The sequence below is a fragment of the Poromitra crassiceps genome (assembly GCF_964638095.1).
Source record: "Poromitra crassiceps genome assembly, chromosome: 28".
Taxonomy (NCBI): Eukaryota; Metazoa; Chordata; class Actinopteri; order Beryciformes; family Melamphaidae; genus Poromitra; species Poromitra crassiceps.
The window spans coordinates 11,504,049-11,514,674 of record NC_139651.1 but is presented as its reverse complement, the minus strand read 5'-3'; the positions used below and the strand labels follow the sequence as shown (position 1 = coordinate 11,514,674).

At 42.0% G+C, this 10,626-nt stretch overlaps 1 pseudogene across 1 annotated transcript; it reads right to left on the bottom strand.

Moving 5' to 3' along the window:
• Window positions 1-4,248: 4,248 nt before the first annotated feature.
• LOC310799521 (BTB/POZ domain-containing protein KCTD12 pseudogene) lies at window positions 4,249-6,190 on the bottom strand (annotated as a pseudogene). Its single transcript has one exon. The product of its transcript is annotated as a BTB/POZ domain-containing protein KCTD12 pseudogene (transcript).
• Window positions 6,191-10,626: the final 4,436 nt, after the last annotated feature.

Here is a 10,626-nt window from a genome sequence, read left to right as displayed (position 1 = left end):
ACACTTTGGGCTGATTCTGGCTTCAGCTTAGCAAACAGCACCAAACACTTTGGGCTGATTCTGGTTTCAGGTTAGCAAACAGCACCAAACACTTTGAGCTGATTCTGGCTTCAGCTTAGCAAACAGCACCAAACACTTTGGGCTGATTCTGGCTTCAGGTTAGCAAACAGCACCAAACACTTTGGGCTGATTCTGGCTTCAGGTTAGCAAACAGCACCAAACACTTTGGGCTGATTCTGGTTTCAGGTTAGCAAACAGCACCAAACACTTTGGGCTGATTCTGGTTTCAGGTTAGCAAACAGCACCAAACACTTTGGGCTGATTCTGGCTTCAGGTTAGCAAACAGCACCAAACACTTTGGGCTGATTCTGGCTTCAGGTTAGCAAACAGCACCAAACACTTTGGGCTGATTCTGGCTTCAGGTTAGCAAACAGCACCAAACACTTTGGGCTGATTCTGGCTTCAGGTTAGCAAACAGCACCAAACACTTTGGGCTGATTCTGGCTTCAGGTTAGCAAACAGCACCAAACACTTTGGGCTGATTCTGGCTTCAGGTTAGCAAACAGCACCAAACACTTTGGGCTGATTCTGGCTTCAGGTTAGCAAACAGCACCAAACACTTTGGGCTGATTCTGGCTTCAGGTTAGCAAACAGCACCAAACACTTTGGGCTGATTCTGGTTTCAGGTTAGCAAACAGCACCAAACACTTTGGGCTGATTCTGGTTTCAGCTTAGCAAACAGCACCAAACACTTTGGGCTGATTCTGGCTTCAGGTTAGCAAACAGCACCAAACACTTTGGGCTGATTCTGGTTTCAGCTTTAGCAAACAGCACCAATCTGAGTCTAGAGTGATGTGAGTCTTCCGTATACAGTATGTGTACTTTACATTATGACTTGATGGCTATAAACGTTCCCAGGGTTTATTATTCAAATAGTCAAATGTTTGCTCTGATACCAAGCAGCACCTGCCAAATATAAAGGTGATAATTGGATGACGCAAAGTTCTGTTTGTCCTGACAAAGACAAAGAGACATTGAAGGAGACATTTTATTTCATGTGATAGATACTTACGGTTATGGCCCAGATAGCACAGAGGGGGGACACAGCAGGCCCAAATGGAGCTGGCGGGCATGTTCTGACTCTCTGGTAATTGGCACAATGTCGGCCAAATGGATCAGAGACTGAAAGGAGGACAACTGTGAAAGGTTTCCTCGCACGTCAAATCATCACGTAACTGCTGTTTAAAGTTGACGTATGCTGATTTCATCATGTGAAGGAGAATGGAGGATTGCTACATGTGTTGTGGTTGGCTCTATAGCATTTCTTCTGGCTAAGTGACTGATATTTGTGTGATGATGATGATAATAACCAGACAGGAGTTTCACCTGGACGCCTCTCAAACTGCAGCTCTCTCCATCACGTTGAAAGAATAATGATGTGCTGTATAGGCTGCATTGTCCTCGTTTCATTCTGGGGCTTCTGTGCTTGTGAGGCTTTCACTCATTTGGTGAAGGGAAACCAATGCTATTTTCAGTCATGCAGAAGTCATGAGACTCTCATTACCATGCTTACGTTCATGCTGCGGCTTTGTTGCCGAGAAGAGTCTGTGGTTTCTGCTATAGAGAAGTGCAGGATGGTGACACTTCTGTCTGTGTCTGTGTGTATATATATATATATACCGGTATATATATATACACACACACACACACACACACACACACACACACACACACACACACACACACACACACACACACACACACACACACATATATATAAATGCTATCCCATAGCTAAATTAAAGAAAAGTCTTATCTTCAACTTCGATAATAACTGTTCAAGTATACATACTACAGCATGCTCTGGGACGCGTCATCAGTGATGTTAACTGGGGTCGTGGGGTGTTTCGGGTCTCACAACATCATACACCCCCGCCCAGTAGACCCAGCCGAGGCCGATTACGACCCCGACCCTCGTCCCAGAAGCAGCCGCTCACGGATCAGCCTTCCTACTCTGTCTGCAACGTTGATTGCAAAGGGTTGATCACGCCCAATCCGCTGCAATAGAGTTTAGTGCTACTCCGCAGTATTGTGAGACCTTCGGTGCATGGAGGTCTAAGGCCCTGTGGGGTGATTCCAGGCCGGGCACCTCCTTCGTCTCACCAGAACCTCCTGTGGCAAAAGGCAATCCTACCATGCCGTACCATGGGCAGGGAGGATGCCTCAAGGAGGCCTGTGCCCTGCACGTCATACACCTGCGACGAGCACCACCTCGCTCTAGCCTGAAGGACCCCAGGCCGCGCCGATGTTTACGCAGATTAAATGTGAACACTGAAATGTGTTTATACATATATATAAATATATATATTTATATAGTTTATATATATATATATACACACACCATATATATATATACCGGTGTGTGTATATATATGTATATATATACTGTATATATATACACGTACGTGTGTGTGTGTGTGTGTGTGTGTGTGTGTGTGTGTGTGTGTGTGTGTGTGTGTGTCTATATACATATCAAGTTCAAGGTTCAGTTTATTTGTCTCCCTTGGGAGAAATTTGTCTTGGAGTAGAAGACTAAAAATACTGCAGTACATACAGACATTAGACAGTAGATTAAAATACACTGTAAACACATGTGCAAACTTGGCAAGTTGAGGTAGTCACAGTCATTCATCAGTCATTTATACTTATCGCCTTTCAGGCAGATACCTCTCAGGCCATAGCACCATGCAATAACGCAGTGCAAATTCTGCATAGTACGAAAACTTCTAGTGCAATCAGTTACAAATGATACTAGTAAATGACATATATTACAGGCAAGCATACAAGCGATTGTTAGACTTACTGTACATGTTAGCAAACATTATCGTTAAAGCTATACATAGGCAAGCAGACAGATATTGGAGCCTGTGAAACTATCTCAGCGCCTTCTGTCTGACCTCAAGGGGGAGCCCCATTAATCAGTTTAACTGATAGACTAGAGGAACAAATGAGTGCTTGTATCTGTTTGCTTACACAGAGGGACCCTGTATCTCCTACCAGAGTTCATCAGCACATACTCAGAGTTCAACACATGGGAGGGGTCAGACAACATCTCGTTGGCCTGCTGAACGGTGGACTGTTCAAAGACGTCTTGGGGGGTGGTGGTGGGGGGGGGGGCATTCCCATAATCTTCCCTGCTGTTTTGACCAGACTAAATATTTGAGATTTAGATTTGACCGTTAGGTTTCCAAACCAGCTGGTGATGCCATAACGTTAACACTACTCTGCCTGTGACAAAGGTCTGTTGGCCAACACAATTTGTCTGATTCCAGAGTTTGCCAGTTGCCGTCTTTTGGTTGAGGATAGTTAAGTAGGCACCACACTTCCTGTTTGGTAGGCACCACTTCCTGTTTCTGGAGATCACACTGTAGAGGAAGATGTTGTTGACCCTTGGCTTTTCCTGTCCAGATGGCAGTATCAGCTGACAGCAGGTCCCTTTTTCTGTCTGTTGACATGGCTAGTATCTTTAAAGCTCTTCCCGTAAGATAAGTGTGTCTGTTTGTGTGCATGTCTTTGTCGTGTTTGCATATCATTTAGATGCCAGATGAGAGAATTCCTCCTCCTACTAATTTGATTTAAAGCAACAGCTTCAGTGCTACACTGTATCAAATCAACACATCAACAAATGCACATTCACTCGGCACACACAAAGTATATGAATGTATGCTAAAGAGTAACACTGAGTGTCTGTCTTTCTATGAATGATACACAGAGCAGGTCCACATGCCTTGGAGGCACATCAGTATAATGTAGCTGTTGTTGCTTCCGTGTTGTCATATGGGGGTGTGGATTCAATCATGCTGCAACCCACAGCGTGACAAAACATGTCAAAACTATGTTCGAGGAAGATATTTTTTCGCTCTAAGAGAGCTGCAACGTGACTGACAATGTGTCTCAACCAGGAGGCGAAAAGAGAATGTCCCCTTTGGGCGATGAATGAAAATATCAAATTGAAATCTGACCACCAAATTTCAGATTGGTTATTTTTAAACATATTTTGGTGTATTTGTAGATAAATCATCAAGGCATGGGCAACCTGTAAAGAAAAAAAATCATGCTTTGTTTTGACTCACATGAAGTGCAGCATCATTGTGTTTGTAGAATGTACACGTATATTTTGCAGCTATACATCTTTATTGGCAAATCGTTTTTCACAATCAACTCAAGGGACAATTAGGTTGATAGTGTTCATGCTTTATTTGCTGGAGCTTCATATATATATAAACACAACAGAGCGATTGCAATTAGCTGTCAAGTGGTATTTGAATGAAGTACAAAAAGTAAAAAAAAAAAACACCTATTGTGTAGCGTGAAGCTGTGATAGATATGAGTCATGGACACAATCAGGCTAATAAAAATGTGATTAATTAATTAACTATTAATCCTGTAATAGTTCAAAACACAAACCAAACATTGGTACATTATTTGCAGCAACAGCAATGGCCTCTACACTACATCACAAATACAAACGCAAGCAGCTCAGATGATCTTATACAAATTAGTCACTTCAATTATACAATAACTTCAACTTCTATGGAAACCAGCTCCTATAATTATGTGTGCCACCCAAAATGACATCACGTCATCTACTTGAACATACAACAGTCATTGTAAAAAGCCATTAAAGTTATCAGGCAGGCTGGCCCTGTGCAAACACCCCCACTGCAGGAAGTGTTGCGTGGTAACGCCTTTTTCATGTTAGTAGCCTAGTTTCATGACTTTTCTCTGTAAAAACTAGTACCTAACTTAAACTAGGCTACTTACTGTTTCCATCCAACATAGTCAAAAGTTAATTGGCTATCCAAAAATCTTTACTTTTGTTATCGCCTCTCTCAGACTGAAATCTAAATGCTGTTAATAAATTATATGGTTTATTTATTTATTATAATAATAATAAATCATCTTCCTCTCCTCTCCCACATGGCATTGAAGATAACTACACTGTAGGGTTGAAATTATTCCCACTTCTGTGTTCTTCTGACAAAAGCATTATTTAAACAGCCTATTTGGTCCTGGAAGAAAGCCTATTATTAGACTGAGAGGCAGTTCATAACGATAATAGCTAGGCTAAAGTAAAGACTGGTGTATCAAAATATTGCTCTAGGGAGTAGGCCTACTGTAGCCTAGTAATGTCATTACTTTTGAAAGGAGCTATAGCTAGGCCTACAGTAGCTTAAAGTAATGCCATTACTTTTGACAGGAGCAGTGAGTTTAGCTAATGCACTCTTCTGAGTAGCGAGCCCAGCCAGCACCGCGTCCCACAAAGCAGCCACTTTATCGGGAGAAGACGTACTCGGTGTAACTGGTCCAGATTTTGTCCTCGCTGGGGTCATTACTGGCGTATGAACAGGTCCCGGTGGAGCTGCAGGCCACCATGCGGAAACCCGCCTCGGCCAGCCGGTCAAACGCCTGCTCCAAGAAGTTATACTTCAGGTAGTACCTGGAGGTGTATCTGTCGGGGTCGCGGTCGGGGTCTCGACTCTCATTCAGTGTCTCCCCGAAAACCTCCTTGGCCAGTGAGGTCTTACTGCACACGGTTATCCGGGCGACTCTGCGGAATTTGGCGTCTGTCTGGATGTCTCTCCCGATCGTGTATGTGCCCCTGTAGCCGATGGTGATGTACCCGGCCTCGCCCCCAGGCCGCACCGGGGAGCGGAGGAGGGCTGCTTCGCCGGGACTCCGCGCCTCGACTACACTACTACTAGCCTCCTCCGGGTCCCTCTCCTCATGAGAGGAGCCGCCGGCGAGGCGCTTCGACAACTCGGGGAGCAAAAAGAAGTCCGCCTCCTTCTGCAGCCGCCTCCTCTCTCTGAAACAGTCCGGCAGAATGAGGTCGCAGTCCCGCAAGTAATCCAGGATGTAGCGGAACAGAAAGCCGTCCCGGTCGAAGAAGAAGCGCTGCTTGCCGTCTTTGGGCAGCGCCCTGGGGGAGCCCTGGGTGAACTTGGTCCACAGGAGAGAGTTGGGCACCGCGGTGAGAGTTTGGAGTCGGGTCACATAGACCTGTCCACCCACGTTCAACTCCACTATGTCAGGGAAGCTGTCGCTGTCGCTTTGTGCCATTTCTGCTTTAGTTAGAGAGAATAGGCTAATCTGTCTGGAACCAGATGTTTTTATCTGCTTGGTTGAGTGGGAGGAGAAGGACTCCTGAGCGAATTAACTCTTCAGTGGGGAACTGACGACCATGTAGTAATGGTGCCTTCAAGGACATCTTGTAAACTCCATGTTCAGATGTTGGAAATGCTATCACACTGTAGTAAAATGTAGTAAAATGTATTTAGTTAGTATCTATCTATCTATCTATCTATCTATCTATCTATCTATCTATCTATCTATCTATCTATCTATCTATCTATCTATCTATCTATCTTCTATCTATCTATTTAGGATATTTGTTTATTTGATTGTGAAATGTGCCACATCTAAAAGCTCACAAAAAGTGAGTTCATTCATGATTTCTTGAGAGAGAAACTGGCCCTGGATTTTACTACTTGGGATGATCGTGTTAACACCTGTTGCCTGGACAATGTGGTCTGTGTCTGATTTCATGAAGATTATTGAGTCTTCAATGTGCTGGACAACCTGCCTTAGTTCTCACCTAGTTACCTGTTTAGGTCATTTATTAGATTCGCCCCAGCTAATGTTACACTCAACTGAGCATCTGACCATATGGACCATGGTCTCCTTACCTTCTCTCAGCCTCTGTGTGCAGATGGTGCAGCTGTCTGCAGCAAATTCACAAACATTCACAAACACAATGTGTCTCTGCGCAGCAGTGAAGAGCTTGATTGTTTTACTTGCACTTGATCGAGCATTCTTTTTGTTACGGTTAGTGTCCAGTGTCCTGCTGCATGTTAGCCTCATGTTGCTACTAACAACAAGACCAAACAACAAGACCAACAACAAGACCAAAAAATATTTTCCATATTATGTAACCATGTTTTCTTTTATGTTGTTTATGTTTATAGTTTTTCTATGTTGTAAATGTCTTTGTTTATCTTGTGTTTTACGTATCCACTGCAGTAGATGATGGGAGTGGAACTCTGTACAAGCCCTTTGGGCTTCGTTCCCTCCTTGCACTGTTTTTCTTTTTAAATTGTGCTAAATAAATCAAATCAAATCAAATCAAATCAAGTATGATCTGTATGAACCTGCAGATTCGGTTTTTGTCAACAGAACAGGTTTGGCATCTTGTTTTGGTCAGATGGGCACTGCACTGTGAGTTACACAGTACCTACACATACCACTATCCATAAAGAATTACTTACCTTAGGATTAATACTCCTAATGTAATAATACATCTGTGGACCCCAGGAAAGAATAACTGCTGCAATGCTGTATAATCATGGTGATCCAAATAAACTTTAACTGTATATCCTAATCATTGTTATTTTAATATTGAAAAGATGCATTACCCTCATTTTAGGATCGTTACTTAGGTTATCTGTTAGTTTCACAATTAAGGGTTCTAATATACAATGGAGCTGCATATTGGGCCCGATTTAGATCAAATAAACAGAGAAGCATCAACCAGACAAAAAGCTCGTCTGACTGATATTTGGTGTCTCCAATAACCCTTGAGTAGAGAATATACTTTTCCCGCAAACCCACATAACTCCTACTCTGAGATCAATTTCAGCGTAACACCAAAGCTCTCTATTGATCTTGTGAGGCACAGCATACTGTACGCTCTGTTCATATTTCAGTATTTCTGCTGAGGAGGTTCATATTGTCACTCATGATGTCAGCAGGAGAGATGGGTCTATTATCTCTGACATTGGATTCTGTTCCCTGGAACAAAGAGCATCAGCTGTTTATTAGAGAGAATGATAATACTGATAGAGATTCATCTTATAGGAAACAACTATAATGCTTTCTGTCGTATCTTACTACTCAGCATTGGATCAGAATGATCGTTCAAAAGCCAAATGAGAAAGAATAATATTAAAAACTGCTCTATGCGTTAATTTTCCAAAACAGAGGGGGAAAATTGCTGTTGATACAGAAATATAAGAAATATTATTATGATAATAAATCTGGTGTAGATACTAGCTAAGTTGCTAAATAATAGCAATATCAATTAGTTCAGTTGTTAAATCATTAATCAATTATATGATTTGAAAACAACACTGTTGTAGCCTCTATGGAAATATCTACAGTTTTCAAACCGCTAAAGCCCTTTTTTATGGTATCATAAATTTATAAAGGTCAGTGACTCAAAACTTGGAGCAAAGACATAAAACATGAGAAATAGATGAGGTCAGACAGTTTGGCATTTGGAAAGCTGTGCGGGCCTGAACTCTCAAAACGGCTTGCTAATAGGCTCAATTCCAGTACCGCTATTTCTTCAGTAGCACCTGCACGATTACAGTATATTGATGGAATCTCTATTACTGCAATGTACCACACTATCCTGGAAAAAAATGTTTCAACCAGGAATTCAGCGTTGATAGGAAGGTGATATTTAACTTAAACTTGTTTATTATTAGTTGAATTAACAACTTTATAATTCTGTGAATTACAATGTGTAGACCAGCCAGCCGTCTTTGGAGAAGTTAAACGGTCAACTTAAATTTTGATTCTCAAATTGCACAGGGGTGGGTGGTTGGTAAACCAGGAGTTTGTGTGACTCTGAGTAGGAAAAAGTAGCTAAATTCTTCAAAAAGCGAACTACGCCCACAACACCACCAGAAGGCTCAAGAGTCAATTATTATTGCGTCCTGACCAGTGACCACCCACTCCTCTATAATGAGGCTTAGGTCACAAGACTACAACTAAATGTTTAATTTCATCATCAGTTTTGACAACTTGGGATGGCTGAGCCCTCTGGCACTGGCAGGAAACAGTTCACTCAGCAATCCAGAGCCCACATGGTTCCAGCTGTCAGAGCCCAATGGGCCCGGCCGGGCCACTGACTCATATAGCTTCAAACGGCCCATTCAGCAGTTAAGAAAGCACCATGTACAGAACCAACAACTACAGTAACAAATCCAATTCAAATCAGGGGAAATGTTGCCAGTTGATTCAAACACACATGCAGGAGGATCAGTTGAAAGTTTCTGGTGGATCCCTGCACATCTGGGGGCCCTAAGCAGGATAAGTGTGGGTTTATATACATTTATATTACAATTATTTCAGCAGATACCCATGAATGGGCTCTTTGGCTTCACAAGAGTCTCAGCTTTCTTGACAATTGCCAATTTCTACAATTCCACCACAGTGTGCAGAAATATGGAAAGAAAGAAAAGGGCTAGAATAACATATTTTCACTGCATGCTGTCTTTCGGACCCTGGAGCTCTTAAAGTCAAAACCTATGTAGTCATCTTTTTATATTTTGTATGGCTTGTCTGTACTTTTGAATTGGAAAACTTTTACCTTTACTATATTATTATTACTCTGTAAAACACTTTAAACTGCCTCCCATCCAGGCCCGGTTTTACAGGGTTGCAAAAGCACGCATTGCACCCTTATTTTAATTGTCTGCATGCTCAGTTGAAAAGACTGGTAAAAAAAAATATATATATATATATATATTAAAAAAAAAAATTAATAAATGCTGCAGGTGCACACTTACTGTTTAAACTAATAATTGTATTATCATTATATGGTCCAAATATTTCAGTAAAGCACTTGAAACACTTGAAATATTCTTGCTTGGCTGGTATCATTCTACTTGAAATGATGGTAAAATGCATTATTTTTTGTAAAATAACATGTCAAATTTTTCGGGTCGGGTCGGCCCGTGCATGTGCACCCCTTCCTATCTAGGATGCATCCCTAGTCCAGTCTTATTCTGGAACCGGCCCTGTCCCCATCAGTGCAGGAAATGTGCTATAGAAAAGCTGCCTTGCCTTGCCTACTGTGTTGAAAATAAGTGTCAGACAGACAGTGCTAACTAACTACAGTCATATTCAAGCCAGAAGCCATGTGGAGCACTGAGCACACAACAGGGGTTTCCATTTAAAGACACTTACATCCAGCCTCCACACCTGTTTGCTACATGGGGGCAACAGGAACTAAATGAGTGCACTTTATATAAGAGGGATATGATTGACATTTGTAAGGAAGGGTTGCAGCTTGATAGCTGTCAAGTCTAAAGGTGCACCCTGTATGGATGATTTAAAGTGCTTAACGACACAAAGAGACCAAGCTAAAGATATGTCCATGACATCAGGTTCAGTTAGTGAGAGAAAAGAAGACTATAGACTGTAGATATGTCCATGATCATGACATCAGGTTCAGTTAGTGAGAGAAAAGAAGACTGTAGACTGTAGATATGTCCATGACATCAGGTTCAGTTAGTGAGAGAAAAGAAGACTGTAGACTGTAGATATGTCCATGACATCAGGTTCAGTTAGTGAGAGAAAAGAAGACTGTAGACTGTGGATATGTCCATGACATCAGGTTCAGTTAGTGAGAGAAAAGAAGACTGTAGACTGCAGAATCAAGTAACAAATTGAAGGGGGTGAAAAAGAGAGAATTATATATCAGCAGAAGCTTCAAAATTGAGCATGTGAGAGCTGGTCAAGAACAGACCTCTGCCATCTCCTTCCCACAGGGGAGGG